Source organism: Terrapene carolina, unplaced genomic scaffold (assembly GCF_002925995.2).
Source record: "Terrapene carolina triunguis isolate 2854851 unplaced genomic scaffold, T_m_triunguis-2.0 Scaffold18, whole genome shotgun sequence".
Lineage (NCBI taxonomy): Eukaryota > Metazoa > Chordata > Testudines > Emydidae > Terrapene > Terrapene triunguis.
Window position 1 is genome coordinate 11376495 of NW_020664369.1, and position 14602 is coordinate 11391096.

Genomic DNA, 14602 nt, shown 5'->3' on the forward strand with positions numbered 1-14602 from the left:
TTGATTCCCACCCCCTCCAGTTCTGTTTTGTATCTCCTTTATCCCTGCTATAACAGCCCATGCTCCCCCCGACCCTTCTCCCAGGTCTCCATGTTTTTGACTTACCTGTGGACTTTGGTCATCTGCTGCCTTCATTGCCATCTGTACATTAATCCATTTGCTACGATGAGTTGTGCACATTTAATTTTAAGCATGGACCACAATCACAGTTTTGCTTTTGCTCTTATTACAATGGATTGTTGGCTCAGAAAAAACAACAACTCAGTTGAAAACAAAGAAGCTGAAACAGATTCAACTGAAGCACTGCCACCGCATATATGGGTTTATGTAGTTGTGTGCAAGGAGGGGGATCGTAAACTACTACAGACACAAAAAAGGGGGGGGCACAATCAAGTAAGTTTGAGACTCACTGCACTAGTTTGTAAAGAGCACTATTAGTTGGATTATAAAGAAGAAAGTGAGAAAAGAGATGGGTGGAAGATTAAGCTTTCTAACCCATTGCTTTTTTATTGTTTCAGTAACCATTTCAACTGGCAAAAAGTCAAAGTGAAAAGATAATTCAGACAAGAGATATATACACAGACTCTTCTCCTTGAACAGCTTAGTTGTGATGGGCATTTGTATATTGTGGTAAATCAGTGTCAGTGGCACCAGACACAGGAAAACTTCTAGCCAGCTCTGGCATACTAACCATAAAACTCCCATCATTATACTGTTTTCCATGCTGCCTCAGAATACATAGCACTTACTCACCTGAGCAATTTCATCTAAGTTAATGGGACTACTTATGTGATAAAGTGTTACTTAGTGTAAGGGCTGTAAAATAGGGCCTTGTGAAAGTAAAGGTTTCCTTGTTATCAGGCAGCTGATCATGTTTGTCAGGAATAGCAATGACAGCTAATGGCCAGTTCCATTAACCGTGAGGCATGTTCTCCTCTGGTTATACTCTAGACTCTATTTTTAAGGCTTTAAGAAAGTTGGGATTTTTTGGTTCAAATATTTGCAGCCACAGTTTGCAGTTTCTTAAAGTCGTTCAAGTTCAAATTCTAGAAATACACAAACACACACCCAATAGAAACAGGTGTCAGATATCAGTATGGCAGTAGGCAGACACTCTCTTGGGTGTCTAATCTCAGGCTTCCCCTCAACCTGTTTCCTGAGGGATGACAATCCCCCTTGAGTACCCCACAAAGAGCACCAGCCTTGGGTGCTCCAGCATGTCTTTCCAAGGCATGCAGCCTACCTTCCAAAGCCGGGCAGCAGCACAGAAGAGATGTTGTGTGTCCAGGCCAAATCTGAGTGAATGGAATTGTGACCTGGCCAATGGGGTTGCACTGCAACTCAAAACTGTGTCAATTCAAAGCGAACTGAAGTCAATGCAAAGACTTCTGTTGCTTTCAGTGGGTTTTGGATCAGCCCCTGGGTGATGAAAGTATGTGGGTTAACATACCTTTCCTTAGGCAGAAACCAGAGAATTAGTTTCCTGTCCCAAAACCATTCCCCAGAATGAGGAATATGGAACAAAAACGACCCCAGTGAAATGAAGTTAGAAAAGGGATCTCATGGGTTGTTGGCTGCTTTTGCTGGAAAGAAAGAGTGAAAAAGAATACATTTTAGAGGTGTTCCCAAGTATAGTAATATTTTAGGTTTATTTTATGCTGGGACAAATGAGTAATCAATAAAAGAACTGGTATGTTCTGACAAAGTAGGTTATATCTAGTCATGTTAACCAATACAGAAAGTTATTTAAACACATGAGTTCTATTTCTATGTAGAAGATCAATACAAGCTATCTTTTAAAAGTAATCCAGCTAGGCTCAGTCAGAGTAATAGCATAGTCTAAAATAGATGTAGCATCAGACTCAGCTAAGAAAAATGTTTTCCCCAGATCTGTTCTGCTTGCTGTTAAAAAATGGTTCTAAAAGTCTGAAGGTACTAAATATATTGAGCAAACTGAAATTTTATGCCAACAATGGAAGCATTCAAAGTGCACAGCAATATGTGTTTTCTCTCGTCATGCACTTTGCTCTCCTTGACTACATTTTTCTTTCTAATCCCATACATCAATCAATCTCCCAGTGTGTTTGCAAGTTTAATATTATTATATCCATGTTAATTTTTGCTGTTGCTCTCAGTACCAACAAGATTTTTTTTATTGCTGAAAACACATTTGCTGTATATAATTGATATAATAACACAGTGTGATGGGAAATTTCAGTGAGCAAAACTATTTATTCCCCACCTCTGGAGCATAATGAAGGAAAAAACTGTCTGATTTTGCTGAGATTGTAGTCTGGATCTCTCATTCCACAGAGTGGTGAAAATCCTAGGCTTCTGTACATTCATTTTATACTACTACTAATAATGTGATGGGTGAACTCCAAAGCATTAGGGTCAGATTCTCATTCCAGTATTAGTGACACAAAGAATGTAGCCATAAGTGATCACCAGGGAATTTCCCTCACAGAGGGGAAATCCCTGCTGGAATAAAGTTAATAGAGGCAGCAGCTGTACTAGCTGCCCTAACTATCCCTGATGGAGAAGGTGCGTCAGGGGTGAGGAGGTAGAGCTAACCCCATCTAACATCCACTGATGCAGACTCCATTATAGAACCTATGCCAGTGGCATAAGTAAGAGGAGTCTCTTGGTTGCTGTCTCTTTTGCTGTGGTGGCACAGACAGGCCATGGGAATCATAATCTCCCTTGGTCCCACTCTCTTGTCTATCGTGGTCCAAGCTGAGAGTTCAGCTGCTGGAGAAATATGGCCTGTAGAGTTCATGTTTGGCTGAGATAAGCATAAAAAGTTCAGTGGTTTTTATGACTTTCCCAAGTTTGCAAAAGAGGGCTAGAAATCTCACAAGAATAAACATTTTGATAGGATTTTTATACCCATGCATCCTGCTGTAATTAACAAGACCTCAGCCTATCCCATGGCATCATGGCATGGTATGATATATTGGTGATTCTAGAATGTGCTTTCAGTAGGGCACATATGATGTAAAACACACTGATAATAGACAATCTGGAAATTTACACAGAGCTTTTGCTTGTAATTTTCAACACTCCTGAAAGAGATTTAGTGCTGGACCTTTAACAACTAAGATTTCATCAGGCTGTATTATTCTTCCAGTACTAGCAATATTTGATGAAGCTGTGTGAGCTTCATTGCATTCTCAAAGGTCTAGTGGTTTCATGAACCTAAGACAATAGTAATGGGATTGATGGGAGCCATCAACTCATGATGTCATGTTTCTTTGCATTATTTAAATTTTGAGTTACTCCTACATAATTATATATTTCAGAATCAAGATGAAGCAATGCATTGACTAGATAGATGTCAAACTGTAACTGACAAATACATTTCATAGCAAAATATAGACAAGCTCTTAATTCTAAATTATGTAGAATATGCCACAACAAGAACTATGCCTGGCATTAACATAGTGGATAATGCTACGTTTGTATGCCATTACTGTGCACATATAATAGACAAATAATTATTCCAAATTACTTTCCATCCATAATCTACAGTGTATAGGAGCCTAAATTTGGCACTTAAAAACTTAAATGACCATGCAATGACAACCCAAGCTCAAATACAGTTCCTACAAATACAGATGCATTCTTTTTTAAAGGGAATTCTGTAGCTTTGTAATACTGTACCACTACCAAGAATACCAGCAAAATGAATAGAAAAATGAATAGAAAAAAACATTGAGTACCTGTTTTGCTCATTTTTGCCCATTATTGCTCCAGGTCAGGAAAGCATCCCTTTTCAGGACGGGCACTTGAATGTGCAGTTGGCTTTGAGAGTGTGCTATAGTCCCATCGGGATCGCCAATGATGATGATGAGTCTCATTGAACTCAATAAGACTTAAGCACATGATTAAAGTTAAACATGTGTTTATGTACTTTCCTGATTCAGGGAAATGATTCAATTATATAAGAAAATAAGTAGATTCACCAGATTTGATCAACATTATAGGTTGAAAACCTATAGTAAATATTTAAAAAAATTTATTTATTAAAAAATTGGGCTAGATCCTAGGCTGGCAGGAATGAGTATAGTTCCATTTAAGATAATGGAGCTATGCCAATTCACAGCTGCTGAGAATATGGTCCACTGAATGAAAATACTAGGGACAACAGAAAAAGGGGCTGCACCCATCTAACTGAGGCAGAAGTGAGTATTAGGTATTTATGTTTGAATCTGAGTGAAGGTTTCCCTATTTCTGTTTAAAAGAGCTACCCTTGTCAGTTTAAGTCATTTTAAATGTACGTCAGTGCCATTGATAAACATGATATTTATGATTATACCATTTAAGTACTGACACTGGCACAGGAGAGGGGGAAGTTGCATCACTGGAAAATTCTGGGACATGTGCTCCCAGAGATTGCAATTGCTGTGCCTCCCCTTAGAAAAATCCAGCATGAGATCCCCTCCTCAGCCAATTATCTCCATTGGATAGTGCAGATGGGGAAAGTGCTATCATCTCACCACCTTTCTTCCCTTCTTCCTCTTCCCTTTGGCAGTGTTGTATGCACAGGTGCCGGCTTCTAATTTTCCCCAGGGGTGCTCAAGCCCTGCTCAGCCCCAGACCCTCCTCCCACTCCACCCCTTCTCCCAAACCCCCATGCCCGGTCCACCCCCATCCCCACTCCACTCTTTTCCCCAAGGCTCCACCCCATCCCACCTATTCCTGCCCCCACCCAACCTCTTCCCCACCCCATTCTGCCCCGTCCCCCAAGTGTGCCCCATCCCCACTCCTCCCCCTCTCTTCCAGTGCCTCCTGCACGCCACTGAACAGCTGTTCTGTGGAGTGCAGGAGGCACCGGGAGGGAGGGGGAAGAGTTGATCAGCAGGGGCTGCATACAGGTGGGAGTGGGGGCTGGTAGGGGAGCTTGGATGGTGGTGGGTGATAAGTTCCCGCTATTTTTTTCCCTGGAGCACCCAAAGAGACAGTACCTATGGTTGTATGCCCAGGAAGGCACTAGTAAAAGAGAAGTCCATTTGATTTCTTTGCCGCTGTAGACCACTGTAGTTAGTCATTACTCTTGGACGTGAATATGGGTTTGGATTCCAAGTCCCTCCAAAGTTTTAGGGTGTTAAGATTGGATGTATGGTGTTATGTCCACCTCAGTTAGAACAGGGAATAAAAATCAACATGCCTGAAAATGAACAATGTTAATCACTGACAAATATGACATTTCTGTAGAGAAAATGGTGAGAAAATACAAAGTTCCAAAGTTCTGAAAATGTCCTCTCTTAAAAACAGCCAGAGGGAAAACTAGACAGGGCATCAACACCATTTTCTTCTCTCTCTGTTCACCCATCTTATTCCTTGTGAGAGCGTGTTCTTTATCTCACATGCACTGAGACACAATCAGCATCTCCCATGATATGGAGTGCTCTTATATGTTCAAAAGTTTGGTGCAAACATGTTTTGGTTTCACATGCTGCTTTGGAAAGAATGTGAAAAAAATAAAAGAAAGGAAGGACAAAGTGAATTCCTTTCAGGACCCTTTCCATATAGCCTTTACTCTCAGAAATACTGGACAGGTCTACACTAGAAACTTTTGCCAGTATAGTGCTGTTGGTTAGGGGTGTGACTTTTATGCAATCTTTATACTACCAACAGCCTTAGCATAGCCACAGTTGTGACAGCATACAAGAGTTTGTGTCCATTTTAAAATCAAGATCGGATATTTTTCTAAAATCTATGCTCTTGGAATTATTTTAGGAAAGTTCTATGGACAGTGTTATTCAGGAGGTCAGGCTATTAAAATGCATCCCAATATTGCTCCGCAAATTTGGTTCTGTGTCCTGACACCATTCGTTCTACCATACTTAGCTGCCTTTAAGTGATACACAAGGCTGAAGGACATTTGTCTACAGGAGGGTTTAAAGAGTTGCGCATTTCAGTGACTGTACATATTCCTGATTCTGACAAAACACCACAGTTGTTGATATTGATAACTGCTGAACCCACAAGTGAGTATGAATTTTGTCCTGTTGGGACTGTAATTTATTTCACTTATTGGGGCACAACATACTTTCTGTGGCCACAACTACTGAGAGCTTTGTATGTCAGCAACTATGTTCTTTTATATTTGATCCTATGGTGAGCCTTGCAGTTTTGCACTCCTCTTATGCTGCATACCCTTTTGTCCATACACTGTGCTTGCATGCTTTTTTAATGCATGTTGTGTCTTTGTGTTCTTGATGGATAAGGGGAAATTGGCCCATTATATTTAAATTTTTCATGTGAATGTGTGAGAATGAGAGAGAGGAAGAAGTAATTTTCTGGAAAAAGGATACTTTTCAATATAAGATATTACTTATTAAATTTAAGTTAGAAAATATTTAAATATTGAAAGCTAGTTTGGAAACAATTTTTGAAATTATGGCAGCTCCCAGGAGACTCTGGCTCCTAATCGGAGTTGAAACTTAATCACTGACTTCTGAGTCCCATATTTAATAATAAGTTTGCACTACAGTACATAGTCATTTAAACAGGATGCTGTTTAAAGTAACATTGATAAGGTTAGGTCACAGTTTGAAAGAGTTAATCTGATTCCAATGATAAATGAAGCTGCTAGGTTAACCGGTAGAAGCATGGGAAAATCAGTGCTAATAGACATTATTTTAACAAATTGCCTTTTCAAATTACTTTCTTTAGGGTTTTTAGGCAGGATTTCATCAATTACATTCTTACAGCTCACATTAATGATACACATTTAAAAATTTCCCGCATGAATAATTTACAAAAAAAATGATGAGCAAACTCTTTGTGTGAATTAGCCATGCCTATTGATACAAACTTTTACGTAAATGATGCATCATGTGCAACTATTTTCGAAACTCTCCTTTTGAGGAACAGTCATAAAGAGAAGCGATAAAAAGAAAACCTAACCCTTGAAGTTATTTTTTATATATGCTTCTTTATATCCCTTTTTAGTTTCCTCATTGATTAGCACCACTAGATACTTCTTCATGTTCTGTACCCAGCCTCACTTTAGATGCCTATTCTTTTCAAGTAGACCTTAATTTTCACTCAGATTATCAATTATGTAGACTGAGGCACAAAGTCACCTACTCAAAGTCACACATTTAGTGATATAAGAACCCTGTGTTCTGTCTTTCAGCCATTTGCTGTTACTGGTCTACACAGCCTTCCCTTGGAATGATTCTATATTGCTAGAACTTGACTGTTCAGTCAAAGGGAAGTTTCATGGAAGGAAGAAAATATTACTGCAGGCTAAAAATGGTTCGTCAGCACATGTTAATATACAGGAACAGTTATGGTCTCCTAAATGTGTTATTAGATTGTAGAGGATACTGGCCTGAGGGAGGAATTTAGTTCCTGCAGGAAAGGTTTGTTTCCCCGTAGGGACAACAAAATATTCAGATGACCAAATATGAACCTGCAAATAAGGGAGAACTTCTCTAGTGTTTGGTAGGGCAGCTACCTTCCTTGATGGATGTTGCCAACTCCTTTGTTGCACAAAGAAGATAAGCACACTGAATAGATCTATTAAATTATCAGCCAGATCATCAGCTGGTGTAAATCATGTAGGTACATCAAATGAAGCTACATTAATATACAGCAGCGGAGGATCTAGCCCAGTGGTTCTCAAACTTGGGCCGCCGCTTGTACAGGGAAAATCCCTGGCAGGCCGGGCCAGTTTGTTTACCTGCCGCGTCTGCAGGTTCGGCCGATCACGGCTCCCACTGGCAGTGGTTCGCCGCTCCAGGCCAATGGGGGCTGCAGGAAGGGCGGCCAGCACATCCCTCGGCCCGCGCCGCTTCCCGCAGCCCCCATTGGCCCGGAGTGGCGAACTGCGGCCAGTGGGAGCTGCGATCAGCTGAACCTGTGGATGCAGCAGATAAACAAACCAGCCCGGCCCGCCAGGGGCTTTCCCCGAACAAGTGGTGGCCCTAGTTTGAGAACCACTGATCTAGCCTATTAATGTTCCCAAGAAAACTGAACCAGCAGTCGCAATACTATAGGCATATCACAAATAGCTATTGAAGCAAGGGTCTGTGAATTTCTGAAAGGTACTACACAAGAATTCACATTAGAAGAAATATCCTGGTGCCAAATTTATAGCCACTTACTTGTTTTCCCAGAAGAACTCTTTAGTGACATGCATGTATTAACTTCACTCCCCCCTCGCCCTCCACGGACTGTGAACAGATACATACAAAAGGCTTCTAGCTATAGTGTATCTGACCTCTTTACTTGAAAGTGATGTACGGTAAGGTCAATATTTGCTGTGAACTCTTTATTGAAATAGCATCTTCAGATAATGAACCTTGCAGCTTATGAAAAATTTAAGGAGTATTAAGAATATGCAATCTGAAACCTACACGCAAAACCATAGTGATAAATGAAAGAATCAGACAGATCTGATCCTGTTGATTTAAAGCTTTCCCTTTAGGAGTCTTTACTGGGAAATGGCATTGGCAGACCACCTGTGTTTTTTAAAAGGACATTTATTTTAATTTAAGTTCAATCTATTTTTACACTAATGACAATGCCACTGGCCATTTTATGAACGGTTGCTTAGACTCAAATTATAATACAACTTTATATTGGATCCCTCTGAACTTCTTCTCAGCGGTTAGAACTGGCTTGTGACTTGTGCCAGTAATATGTAGCTTCTCCCAAACTATGTGGCAGTCTGGTTTATGATAACAAATGTTTCTTTGAAAACCACATTTAAATGCATTAATTGGTCTCCCATTTTAAATCTTCAGACCTTGATGCAGACTAAATATGGTCAGACTCTATGGGTGTGATTCTCGGCTTTGTTATACCAGTTTTATTCCAGTCTCACTGCATTTATTTCAAGCCCATTTTGCTTAATTTTACTCCCACTTAAGCAAAATTAACTAGGAAAACGGAGGAAAACATTCATGGCACATGTTCCACCTGAGTTCAGATTGTTGTTGCAATGACTAAGCTCCTGCATATTTGTAAGCCTAAACCCACAGGCCCATCCCATCCCAACAAGATCTATTCCCTCAGGCTTTCAACCCCTTCATTATGTGACCTAATTCCCTGCCACGCTGTAACTCATGCCCCATACATATGACTTTATTTTGAAGTTTTCTAGGGAGATAGTCTTTCAAATAAAGCTGGCCAGGAAAGCTTTATGTTTTTTGTAAAAGGGTTTCATCTCAAATGGGACAAAAAGACAATTCCCGGCCCCATTTTTTTCCCCCATAAAAGTGAATCCCCACAATATTTCTTTTTGGAGACACTGAAATGTGGTATTTCCGAAGTGAAATATGCTTCCTGGGTCTCCAGACTGACCCACAATTTTATCTGGATTATTCTGACCATTAAAAAAATTCAGCATATCAATTAATTTTATTGTTGACATCTGTGCTGAAATGCAGTAAAATTTTATTATCTACTCTACAGATTGTCAATGTATTTCCTAGGACCAGGATAGAAGCGTACATCACTACCTTCCCCTGTCCCATAACAAACACCCTGAATAGTCTGTGTATCACCTAAAAATGGGAGAAATTCATCCCTGGTATAACTCCAGGATGAATCCAGCACGAGTTTTGTTCTTCACCAGGCTAGAGAGCCGAAGTTGTGATGAGTCTCCTAAGGGATACTATGATATATTGAAGCCTATTGCATTGAATCAATCATATCATGATGCATTCATTATGAAGTAATAGAATACAGACTGATTTGTAACTGAAGTGTCATAAAATTCACAGAGACATAAAACAACAAAATGCTGAAGTGTTTAAATTGCTTCAAATTTGCAACTGTTCCCACTCGTCAATAATCTTAAATTATTATGACAGTGATTTAAGTGAATAGTTCTAGATAGTGATTAACTATGATGAAATGGTTAGTTGTGTCACAGAGGAGAAGTATAAAAGTCTTAGGTGTTGATTAGTTTTGGGGAAAGGAGTGCTTCACAGAAGAAGGGCTCCACCTTAACCAAAGTGGACCCAGGCTGCTGGCATTACAAAATAACAAGAGTTTGGAGGTGCGGAACAGCTGACAGCTGCTGTAGAACACACAAGTTGGACAAAAACATGTCCTAAAGATAGCTACAAAAGAAAGGTATCCCTGGCTTCAGCAAAGCATAGGCCTAAAATCATATCTAAATTAGAGGAGGGACAGATTGAGATCACATAAATCATTCTGGACAAGTAAAATACAAATAGACACACAGACTAAAATAAATAAAACTATAAATGCCTATGTGGCAAGGTGAGAAACATAAAAGCAAAACCAGGCAAACTAGAGTGTCTGATAATGGAAGAGAATTTGTACATAACAAGCATGGCTGAAGCAGAATAAGACTACTTCTAATCTGTGCAACTGATTGCCGTGCATGGCCTTAACCTCTCTGTCCCTCTGTTTGCCCATTTGCCAACAGGGCACAGTGGTATTTATCCTCCCTCCTAGCTGTTGGGACATATAACTAATGTTTATAAAGCACTTTGAGATCCTCCTCTGGAAAATGCTTTATAAGTGCAAGCAAAGCCAACACATGTGTGAGTAATTGATAATGTGGTAACTTTGAATTTATTTGCTTTTGTCTGCTTAAGTCAAACACAATATTACTGTGGTGAGATCTTTTATATAATATACCAAAAAAGTGTGCAGATCCTGAATTATCTCCTTTTCTCTCCTAATCATAGATCATTCAACATATCTTCTCTTAGCTGATATCTGCTGCTCTGGAAGTGGGTATTTACACACTAGTAGCAGCAATGTGTCACATTTCTGCTCCACTGCATTGCACAGCTTTAAATCTCTTAGATCGCATCATCTTGTGTTATGTCAGCTCACGTTGGCTTTACTGTGTGACACAACATAACATGATGGGAGGTGACAGAAGTAATGTAATGCAATATGACGTATCAGAAATTTAAAGGGTATAGAGATTAGACATTTGGTGTCAATTTAGATAGGAGGCTTCAAAGCCAAAATGAATCTGGCAGACACTAATGGAGTGAATGATACAGAGACCATTGTAACTGTGAAACTCTGCACTCCAAAGTTCGTCAAATTAAATTTAGATGGTTCATAAAAATAGACTGAAATATTAGGAGAGGTTCCGTATCTATGGTTGATATTGATGTGCAGCTTGGGGAATATCTAAATGACAGATACTATAAAATGTTCTTCTTCCCCTTTTATTGTATTTATTTATTTATATGCTGCTGATTATTTGTTTTGTTGCTTTGTTTCATGAACTGTGGACTAGAAAAAAAAGTTTATAATGATTGGATGACATTGTTGCACTGGGTTACCCCAGATAACCTTGTATTACATGGACTGGCACTAAAGATGTCAATGAAACTGAAGTGCCCACTCTGTGTCCAACATATTATTTTAACACTATTTTTATTTTGGACTCTTTTACTTCTTAATGTTATATAGTATTTAGATGTCAAGATGAGAAGCACCTCAGAAAGAAAGAAAGAAAGAAAGAAAGAAAGAAAGAAAGAAAGAAAGAAAGAAAGAAAGAAAAGTACAGAATTCCCTTTTTATCTATTACTATTCAAAGATCAGATAATTTCCATGCCTTTGTTAGTGACAGAAAAACTTAAAATTTTGGAGGTTTGGTTGCTTACACAAACCATCTGCATCCTTGAGTCTTCCTGATTATGTTTCCCTAGGCAAGTCTTTTTCCCCATTCCAACACATTTTCTGGCAGTGAGTTAACTATTTTGGGAGCAGCCATGTGATACACTTGCTTCTCCATCACAGCTGGTATGTGGCAGAAGAACCCAATAGCCTTCTGATTTGTATTTTAAACTTTAAAGAAACTCTTGGGCTTTCTTATAATCTGTACCCCAGAGCGTAAGGAGTTCAAACTAACTGCAAAACACTCACCTCCAATATTGAAAGAACCAATAAATCCTGTGTGATCTGGCCCTGAAAGAGAAACTTGGGTAAAGTTAAAGGGATTGGGCTGCTCAGGGCTCCCAAGAGAGGAAAAAGGGCTGGATTTAGGACAGGAGTTATTTAGGGCTATATATGAGATGAAGAAAAGCAGAATGCCTTGGGAGCTTGGCAATGATCCAATGAAGTAGTACAAAGCACTGGAGCAAAGTCTGCCTTTCTCCTAGGAAAGGTATCAAGCATATTTTAGAACAATGTATATGAATTGCAGGGTCCAAAGTGGGATGTTACAGACAGGGTGAATGCACTATAGCTGATAAGAATTAAAGACAGCTTTAATTCCTCTTTTACTACTATCTAACTACAGCTCCTCAACAAAAGAAGATTCCTTTGCTGAAAACTGCTGACCTCCCCAATGATTCTTCCCTTTGTGAGCCTTCAAAGCAAGAGCTTTATGTCATTTTTTCACCAACATAAAAGGAAGCTTGTGTTAACAGTAAGAAAAATGGTTAAGTGGTTTTGCCTACATTTCAAGAGAGACCACAATTGCTTCACTGTGTTGAGAAACAAAACAATAAGCTCTACTGCCAGTTTTGCCAACAGTGTGATTTTTCCCTCTGTGCAGCTCTTGCAGTTATCATTGTTCTCCGTGAAATGATAGTATCATGTAGTTATTTCAAACAGCATGTAGTGTTTATGGTGAATGATTTGTGACATTGTCATCATCCTAACAGAATCAATAGGAAATGTTTTAGATTATATTGGACCAAGAACTACAGATACATTGTAGGGGCCAATCGACTCAGCAGCAGCTCCAACTGGGGGCAGGAGGATGGATCCAGCCAACCAACTAACTCTCCTCTTTATCCCACACATCCACGGTCCTCTGGAGCAAGGACTTAAATCTTAAAACTTGGCCCTGTGAAGATTTTATTTCCATCCTAGGATCAACATAATTTTCCTGGGGAATGGCCCTTGAAGCAAACCACAGCATCCTCCTAAAAGAAGATGCTCAGCAGCAGTGGCCTCCTAACCCCTTGTTTAACTTGGACTTCGAGGACATGGCCCTAGCAGACACAAAGTGGCATCTTTGGCACCTGAGCAGCCCTGATGCTATCTGCAGTTCCAAACTGTGCTGAACTGTGTTATTTGGAAATTGACAATTTGGTGTGAGAGGTGTAGGAAAGGTGGGTAACTGAATAGGGAGTCAGGGTATTGGCAGGCTTTGGAAGCAACTTAAGAACCCCAAACTGCACTGATATCACAGAGTGCATGCCCTACTCTGCTGCATTAGCATCATCAGCGAGTAGGAAAAGTCAAGTGCATGCCCTAGGTGAGGCAGGCACTGCACAGGAGGAAGACTAATATCAGCGGCGGCTCTAGGCACCAGCGCAGCAAGCACGTGCCTGGGGCGGTAAGCCGCAGGGGGCGGCGTGCCAGTCGTCATGAGGGCGGCAGTCAGGCCGCCTTCGGCGGCATGCCTGCAGGAGGTCCGCTGGTCCCGTGGCTTCAAAGGCAATTTGGCGGCGGGTACGCCGAAGGTGCGGGACCGGCAGATCACCCCAAGAAACACCGCCGAATCCGCCTGACTGCAGTGCTTGGGGCAGTAAAAATCATAGAGCCGCCCCTGACTAATATGCACAGTGAGGATTGTGAAGGACTGGTGAGGATAGTTCAGGATATTTTAGAGAAAGTAATAATGCTTGGCATAGTGGTGGTTGTGGATAATCTATATAGAAGAGGAAAACAATAGAGAACTAACATAAAACAAGCTAGAGATCATTTCTTCCCAGGGCTGAAGTGGAGAACTCTTAAAGGAACACGTAGGGCTATGAATTGATAGGGGACTTTTAAAATGATAATTCTTAAGAAGCTAAAGTGGTGCAAAACCACAGATTGTGCAGAGCAGAAGTTGTTCAACTGTGTCATTTTTTCCTCTTACCTTTATTCTCCCATCCAACCTACTGTCGGTTATACTCACTTATTGTATCTCGTCTTCAATTCAGCATCCATCCTGCAGACACCTACTCACAAACCTAACTTTGCAGACATGAATAGGCCCATTGAACTCAGTGGAAATACATGCATAAAATTAAGCATGATGATTTGTAGGATTGAGGCCAAAGACTGTAAACTCTTTGGAGAAGGTACTGTGTCTTCCTATATCTCTGTATAGTACCTACCACAATGGGATTCTGTGGGAGGGTTTGTTTATTGCAATCTTAGTGCCTCATAGCCCTCTGACTCTCCAATTAATGCATGCACCCCATGTGTTTCAAATTATGTCCCACCTCTTGGGGTCTGGTTTGGTAAGTCCCAGCAAGGAATAAACAGACACTTCCTTTGGCCCTTCTAGTAACAATCACCTCTTCCCCTAGACTACAGTTTCACAATTTCTGCTAGCCCTCTGGGTTTAGCCCTTCATGCTTCTGGATCCCAGGACCTAGGTGCATAAGTTCCTTCCCTTGTTTTTACCAGTGCTTGGCTCTCCATGAGTATAAGGCAGCTCTCATCCAGTGTTCCTGGTCCCTGTAGGTCTATTCCTTGGCACTCTTTTCACAGGAAACCACCCATTCCAGCTCCTTCCCAACAGATAACCACCACATTCCTGGTGAGCTACTCTCACCTGCCAAAGACTCCACTTTTCTGCAGGAAAAACCTTCCAGCAGGTTCCCTCTTTATGTGAAAGGCAATCTCCTGAGAGGAGGTG